At 40.0% G+C, this 8,748-nt stretch overlaps 1 long non-coding RNA gene across 1 annotated transcript; it reads left to right on the top strand.

The window, feature by feature from the left end:
- The first annotated feature begins 1,833 nt into the window (after positions 1-1,833).
- LOC138958981 (uncharacterized) lies at positions 1,834-7,010 on the top strand. The gene is made up of 3 exons (XR_011453561.1): positions 1,834-2,879; positions 3,273-3,421; positions 5,418-7,010. It is a non-coding gene; the product is annotated as an uncharacterized lncRNA (long non-coding RNA).
- Positions 7,011-8,748: the final 1,738 nt, after the last annotated feature.

Below are 8,748 nucleotides of genomic sequence, written 5' to 3'. Positions count from 1 at the left end.
CAAACAATTCGTGATGATCAACTTGTCAAATGTGCAACTCTCGAATGGACAATATCTGGGCTTAGCAAAAAGCCTCAAATTCATACCAACGCCAAAAACCAACAAACCAACCATGAGAAAACAAATATCTGCAGATTTCTACAAACTTGCACGAAACATTCGATGCAAATTTCACTTCCGTGAAAACACCTCCAACACGAAAATACCTCCGTTCTACAAAAAATCCAATTGGAACCCCCCACTAGGCAACGAAGTCATCGAAGAGTACATCTTCAATACCAGAATGGAACTATACAATCTCTCTTTAAAGAAACTACAATCCAACCTCTCTGAAGATGAAAGGAAAGCCCCCAAGGAGCTAACTGACAATCAAGACAAAGTCATACGTAAAGCTGACAAAAACAACACAATCGTGATCTTGAACAAAACTACCTACGACGAGGAAGGACAATTCCATCTTTCAGGGGTACACTACAAAACCATCCCCCCACCTGATCAACTGGCACTGATCAACCAAATGATGACAATCATAACACATCTAAAGGAAACCCAACAAATTGACAAACCAACATACAATTTCCTGTGCCAAACCAAAAATGCACAAAAAATGGGCAAACTGTACTTTCTCCCTAAAGTACACAAATTCTCCAAAGAAGAAATTTGCAACCTACAAACAAACGGAGTCCAGGATACTAGAATTTCAGGCAGACCTATCATTTCCCAATGTGACACCCCCTCCCAATACGTGGGAAAATGAATCGATTTCTTCCTACTACCTACAGTAAAAAGACAACCTACCTACATCAGAGACACATTGGATTTTATCCAGCAAATTGAACAACTCACTCTTCCCCCCAATGTGCTCATTTGCACATTTGACATCACTAGCATGTACACCAACATGACAGCGGTTGAACTCTTAAGAGCTGTGGACGAAGCTTTGCACACCACCCTGTGTATCCCACCACTACCACCTATCCACAAATCACACATCGTGTCACTTCTTGAGCTCATCTTGAAAAACAACAACTTTGTGTTTGACAACCAACACTACAACCAGTGCATTGGGGTCGCCATGGGAATGACATCATCCCCAGAAATATGCGATATACGCATGTTTCAACTCATGATTGAAATCCTCGACAAATATGCCCACAAAGACACAATTCTCTGGCACGGACGCTACAGAGATGACGGCATCTTGTTCTTTAATGCTGACCAAAACCAAATACATCAGCTGTTTGATATTGCCAACGCCCACCATCCATTACTCAAGTTCACAAACAACATCTCTGACTCAGAGGCGACGTTTCTTGACACCACCTTCTACAAGGGTAACAGATTCTTGTCCAACAAAATATTGGACTTGAAAACACACAGGAAATCTACTGAAACATTTCAGTATCTCCATCGGGAATCTGCCCACCCTCCCAGTATCTTTTAAAGGACTTGTGAAAGGTGAATTGATCAGATACATTCGCACCAACAACAACATAACCACACAGAACAAGGAAACTGATTTATTCCTTTCAAAACTTCTTGAGAGAGAATATATACCGGACGAACTGGAGTTAACCAAACGGGAAGTCTTGAACATACCAAGAAACACACTTCTAAAACAAAAGAGAGACCATCCCACCAAAAACAAAGCCCCACCACTCCTCATGGTCTCAACCTACAACCCTAGACTGAGACACCTTAAAAAGAAACTCTTGAAACACTGGAAGCTGATTCTACAAGACACAGAATGTTCCGGCTTGTTCCTAAACCTCATCTTGTTAAAACCTCTTAACAAGTCAAGTGACAAATTAAACAACCCCTGCCTTGCTTACACAAGGTAATGAAAACAATACAACGCCAGGAACTTTCGCTTATTCAAAACGGCATACCCCCCTGACATAACAACAGTCACGGAAATCACGGAGAGAATAAATAAAGCTACGAAAAAACATAAGTGTTACACCAACAAACGGTGAAGCTAAAAACAATCCAACAGTTTTTCACTGATCAATAGTGCTGATAACACGAATGAATCGACACGCAACACGGTCACTCAGCCGCAACGGAGAGGGAGGGACGCAGTTTTTGCGCCCAACAATCACCCCCACGGCAACTCCGCCCACCACGCCAAAAGGGCCCCACTACACGTATCAAAGACTCTACGCCCAGCCACCGGAGCGTTGATTGACACACACTTATCTCGCATCTTCACAAACCAGCCAACCCACGGGCGGAACTTGGTCCCACCAATAAGATCGCAGAACAACTCTGACGAGATTGTCTACTAAAACAGACAGAATCAACTACTTGACCACATCACGAGTTTCTCCTGATTCCGAGACCTACCACGCTTTCCCACTACGCTCCTTGATCTACACCACCCTTTAGCAAAATGGCCACCACCAACTTCTCTATGGAGATTGCTGAAACTCAATTCAACTTTTCGTTGGAAGAAGAAGAGGAGTCTACCATCAACGCCAGCCAGTACGGCCACGCCGCCAGGGAGATGGAACTCAACTCCCACATCTTGAAAGAACACGACAACATCCTCGAAATAAGCCTGTTCCCTGCGGACGCAAACGCTCCCGCCCAAGCCATACAGGTTAACCTGAAACCAGCCAAAGCCCCATCTTGGACAAACTGCAGGAAACCTTCAAATGCAGAATGAGTCTTACCAGAGAAATATATCGACAAAGAAGTTGAAACACTGATTGCCCTTCTGAAGGAATGCAATCGGGATGTGAATGGTACAGCTGATATTGGACACGGTCTGCCTTGAATGGGGAGGTTGGCGATGAATCGCACTGTACACTACAGGACATTTTCCTCTCAGTCTCAGTCTTACTGATTTTCAATCATCGGTTTGGATCAACCAGCAGGTAAGTTATTGTTTTTAAAATCCAAGACATGGCCATTGCAAACGTGGCCTTTGTAGAACTGAGCAAGATGTATCTGTTGTGTATGTATCTGTGTGTTACCATAGACCATTTGGTCTATGGTGTTACTGATTAACTGGGTGTGACTGTGAGTCACTGAGTGTGTTTTTGTTGTGTTCTGTTTTTTTACTCAAGTTTATAAAATGCTTGATATCTTTAATCTGCATGCACAGAATCAAATGCTGCTGTATCAGTGTATGAACTATGGTTGTAAAAGAATAAACAAAACAATTACTGAATTAGTGAGTGATTTGGCTCTGATAGTGAAGTTGAAATGGTACTTATTTCATTTTCAAGACATGTTATGTTAATAATTATTGTTCTGGGTTTTTTCAGGCCTCCCGAGAAACCAGAGATGATGTGCATCATTCATACAGCTCCTGTCTTCCAGTTCCAACAGTTTACCTTTAAACATGGCTACATGTACTGGAGAGGTATCAGGATGACTTGGCGTGGTGCTTTACATTACAGACTACCCCTGAAGAGTAAGTTACACATTTCTTTACCACGTATAGCTTTTGCTTGTCAAATCTGTATGGTAAAATTTATTTATGTTTATATATATATATCTAGTAACATTAGGTATTGGTGATGGTAGTCTGAAGCTATAAACATGTACTGATGTAGATAATTCAGCAGTCTTTTGTTCTTTGTAAATTGTATTACAATGAAATTATTCATACATTTGAAGATGCATAGTAATACTGTGCATGGTAATTGGTATGATGTACTTTGTATACATATTAATGGTACAAATATCTTTATTTTCTCTCTCCTTCCCATCTTAAAGTTTGTTGCAACCCTATACTCATAAAGTGCATTATACTTTTTGTATGAACATTGAACTATTGCGATGCAAGAAAGTAAAACATGAAATAGCTAGAATCGGAGACATAGATAGAAGAGATGCGAAGCGCTGTCTTCCCGCTCGCGTTATCCTCGCCTACGGCAGGGGCAAGTAATCCTCCCACTGGCGCCAAGCTGGCAATTGTTCGCGTACTCTTCGCCTACGGCAGGGGCAAGTAATCCTCCCATGACTGGCGCCAAGCTGGCAATTGTTGTGTTTTTAAAGAGTTATAACTGTTTCATAGAAAATCATAGATAATAAAACATGCAAAATGTTGATTATTTGCACTCAAGAGAAACAGAAAATCACAAGAAGAAGATTAATTTATTGCATTATTTGGTGATTAGAAGATGAATTCTAAAGTAAGCAATTTCGCTCATTTCTCCTTAAAATTTTTTTATCCACACGCCAGTGTAAGTGCGAGAACCACTTGAGTGAGACTTAAAAGCATCGAATTTAATTACAGCGCGTCAAAAATTATACAAACAGATTAATGTATACACCAGTAATGCATTTGCCAGTCAAGGGAAAGCAAAGTTTCGCACAAAAGAAAATATTAGCTCCCAAACATTGCCTCCACGCACAATGGACTTAGAAACAATGGCCGCAAGAACCGAAGGAACCGTTTTTGACTCACTTCGGGAAGCCAATCCGGCAAATGCGTTCGTGTGCACACTATTGAAGGCTACAGAATATGAATCAAGTTTACTTACCACTGATATATCTCGTCTGAAGCTGGATATATCCAAAGAAATATGACAGAAAAGCACCTCAAATCGGTGTCAGAGAGCAAGCGAACAACAACTTAGTACGGGATGATGGCTAACAATTGCGCGAGGTCACGCTGACCGAGCGCAGTAGCCCAAGAGTTCACGCGAGCGGCCCTCGCTTCGCATCTCTGTATGTATGTGTATGTATGTCTCTGCTAGAATGAAAGATTTACTCGTTACTGGAATTATTTTAAATACAGTCAGTCCTTTCCTTGGCTCACAATCACAGATCTGGCCAGTTTGTTTTTATAGTTGTTTTTTTTAACATGGAATAAGAGTAACAATGTAAATTGTAATACATGTACCGCCTGTGTACTTGGATACCTCCTTCTACATTCAACACCCTGACTGCCCCTGCGCAGAGTTAGAATTTTCTGAATGAATTCACATCACATTTCTCAACAAAACTGTAAGGTGTCAACGCTAAATATGTGTGTGGGATGAGGGCTCATGCTGAATTTAAAAAAATAGTTACTAACTTTCCATCACATTCCAGAAAAGCTGCTCACATCATCAGCATAACAAGATATCATGTTGTTAGAAAGGTTCTTGTGAGGAAATCTGTTTAATTTTAATGATGAAAGTATAAATATATCCATGAAATAAAAGATTTTCACAGGAAGGAATGATGGCACCTGTAATATTACAGAACAATGTTTACAGTTTAGTTCATAGTTGTCACTGTCAGTATCACCCACACTATTCTCCATCCCACTGATCTTGTGAAGAACAAGTATTACCTCCTACCTAACTTTCCGCACCCCCACCCCCAACACACACCCTCTTCTCGATACCCAAAAATATCCCCATCAGCGCACAGCAAAGTCTGGATGTGCTCAGTAATACATTTTCTTTATTTTCCAGGAAGTGAGGTGCCGAGATATGACGTGCAGGCAGCTTGCAGAGTGGTGCCAGGCTTTGCTGCGGATGATGATCAGATTCAGTCCATTCTGTGCTGACAGAGCTACCAGAACTGCTTTAATAATTATAGTCCATCTGAAGATGCTTACACTTACAGAGGTTTTCTGTTGCCTTAGTGGTGAAATGAACATGTAACAAATTAACAATAACATTCTACACAAATAATGTGTGGTGCGGTGTGTATCAAGGGTACATTTTGACTTATGTAAGTTGTCAATTCAGCTAAATACAGGTAGTGTTTGGTATGCAGATATTTTCTTACAGCAAACATCGGTTTGTTTGTTTTTACTACATAAAGTGGTATTATCTTTTATGTTGTTTGAGTGCTTTAAGTTAAGCTGTTCACAGGCAGTATTTTACACACAGGCTTAGCTTTGGGAGATGTGTGTGTATGAACTATGATTCAGTCAATGCGTGTTCATGTATAGACTTTGTTTGCAATATTAGAATTTAGATCTTTTAACTGCATTATGCACATGAAATGTGTTAACCCATGACTTGTTCTTCCTTTGAATCCTAATCAGTACTTTATCTTGTTTAAAATTTTCATTGATTCTGTTTTTGGGTCGTTCTGGTGCATCCTGGATGGTTCAATTCATTCTTATGTTGTGCTGAAATGTTGCTTTTGTAATACAGTCTGCCAAGATTGTGTCTTTCACTTGGATGTGGTGAACTTACTTTTTAAAGGTCTGCTCTGCCTCATTAAAACACTTCGCCTCACTGTGTCAGACCTTCATCACGCTTTTTGCATGGAATAAGAAAATCCTTCCACTTGGTCACATAGCAAAAGTCAGCACCCTGACTTCTTAGTGTGGTGATGTCTTTTCTCATTAATTTATTTCCCCCAAAAGGCATAAGTGTTTTAAACAAAATTATGTCTTACAGCTGGAGTGGAACCCCCCTTTTAAGACCTCCAGAAATCTGAGAAAATCAGGTCTTGAAAAGAAGGGTGTCTTAAAATGGAGGTAAATTTACAGAGGTTATGAACAGAAAGTCTGAGAAAACAAGGTCTTGAAATGGAGGGGGTCTTAAAAGGGGGGTTCCACTGTATGACTATTGGGGATTATGTGTTTGTAAAGATAGAGCTGAGAATCCTACACAGAATTCTGTGCATAGAAGGCAGCCTGAATCTTGACCCACACTGCTGGCATGACCTTCATAGCTGCATTCAACGCTTTACTTTTACGCTGGTAACTTTACGGTTGCTCTCTCTGGATTGAGCATTTTTATTTCAACCAAGGGGAAAAGGTAAATGCCTCTGCAGAGATTCGAACCTAGAACCTAGATTTTCAGGCCGATGTCCTAACCACTAGGTTTTTTTTAATTGTAAGATGGATATATATATATGTCTAGCGTATGCAGCTACATGTACAAATGTGCCAAATTAGAACTTGCATTCTCAGCCTATAATCTTTGGCCATTCATGTGAGTACTAAATATTGTGAATGCATGTGAGACTGCCTTGTTTTACTTTTGTGAAATGTGTGAACTCACTTTGTTTACATCTTTGTGTTAATAAATGCAGTTTATCAGTTACCTCTGTTTGTTTCGTCTGCAAGTATGTCAAATGGCCCACACACACCCTCATGGGCACACACACACACACACACACACACACACACACACACACACACACAGCCACACACAAAATCAGATCTCAAGTGTAAGTATTATTTTAATGCCCATAATCAGTCAAACAAATATATCATCACACTTACACCTAAGCTTAAAAGTAGCAGTCCTGCATATAAGATGTAATGTGTAAATGTTTCAGGTCACCATCTGTCCTGGCTTGAACATGCAATAAGAACACCTCTACACAAACATGTACAGTCAATCGGCTAGCTGCTTCCCTGTAAGGCATTTTTTTCTATGAATTAATCGATTTTCCGCAGCCAGGTAGTGGATCTTTAGTATATGTCCAAGCAGACGGTTGATCTTAGTACATAACATCAAGGAAATATATTTTTTTAAACAGATCCAACATCTAACCTTCCAAAGTTCATAATCAATAAAGAAGAATGGTATGTTACTGGAACCCTTTATTTATTACTTAAGGCAATGTGCGGCAGTAACATTACCAAACTTAAACTTGAAGAATACAGTCAAGGAATAACTTAGTTTTCTGGGTAGTTATTGAAGTGACTTATTAAAATGAATGAAAACATTGTGGATGGATATTGACTGCTGTTGCGATGAAAACTGGCATTTACAGCATCATATGGGATTTCTAGAAAACGGTTTTACAGCAACATCATGCATCAGAAATTAATAATATTTGGCAGAAGGATATACATGTATTATATCTACAATCATATAGAATGTGTTTGGTTGTTTTTAAACAACTACAGTTGAATTTAAAGGCACAGTAAGCCTCCCGTAAACCATCACAGAGCTCCCCGAGCGTCTACATACAGTACATAAGCATACTTCCATTTGAACGCTCACCAAACGGGAACATCCTGGCTGCTTTCTGTCGAGCGTGAGAAATTTTCAAAGAATTTATTTTCGTGGATGAGTCCTCTACAGCAACATGGCGCCTCGTTTTAGCGCTGGCTGTTATGAATATTCAATACCGGTGTCACGGCGTGAGTTTACACTGTCCTGAGTTTACGCAGTGGCCCCAATGCGCGTGCGTCGAAATATGCGTCACTTCCGCCATCGTGAATTTGCCGACTCGAAGCCGGTTGTTTTCACCGTTGAGTAAGGAAGGTGTCAATCACGTTTTTAGTGAGTCATAACCCGCACGATGGAACAGTTCGCTGATCAGATGCTTTCTTTGAAACATTTTCAGGCAGAAACAAAATACAAACAAAAATACAGAACAGAAGAAAACAGAACAGAACCCCACCCAAAAACACCCACCACACTGGGGCTGGGGCGCATGCGGCGACTCTGGGAACCAAGGATGAGAGAGAGTAAACGTTCATTCAAGTTTATGTTAACACATTTACAATTTGCTATTTCTCTCTTTATTTTGATTATCACGATAATTCATTTATGTCACTGCAACAAACAACACTTAAGTCAACTCAAACCCAGACGCATGTATAAGACAAGTATCCATTTTGATTTTGGCATCTAGAGGAAGCATTTCTGATTCCGAACATATCCAGCTTTATGTGTGTTTTTTTTAAACACAAACATGAAAAAGGTGACTAAAACAATCTCTACGAGGGAGCATATAATTATAAATAGTCCAAGGTAACAAACACAAAACCATCGATTCCCACTATTCTAAAAAATCCAGTCTAACTGAATTTGTTGAGAAAAA

Source organism: Littorina saxatilis, linkage group LG2 (assembly GCF_037325665.1).
Source record: "Littorina saxatilis isolate snail1 linkage group LG2, US_GU_Lsax_2.0, whole genome shotgun sequence".
NCBI lineage: Eukaryota > Metazoa > Mollusca > Gastropoda > Littorinimorpha > Littorinidae > Littorina > Littorina saxatilis.
This window is presented reverse-complemented; position numbering and strand designations above follow the sequence as displayed.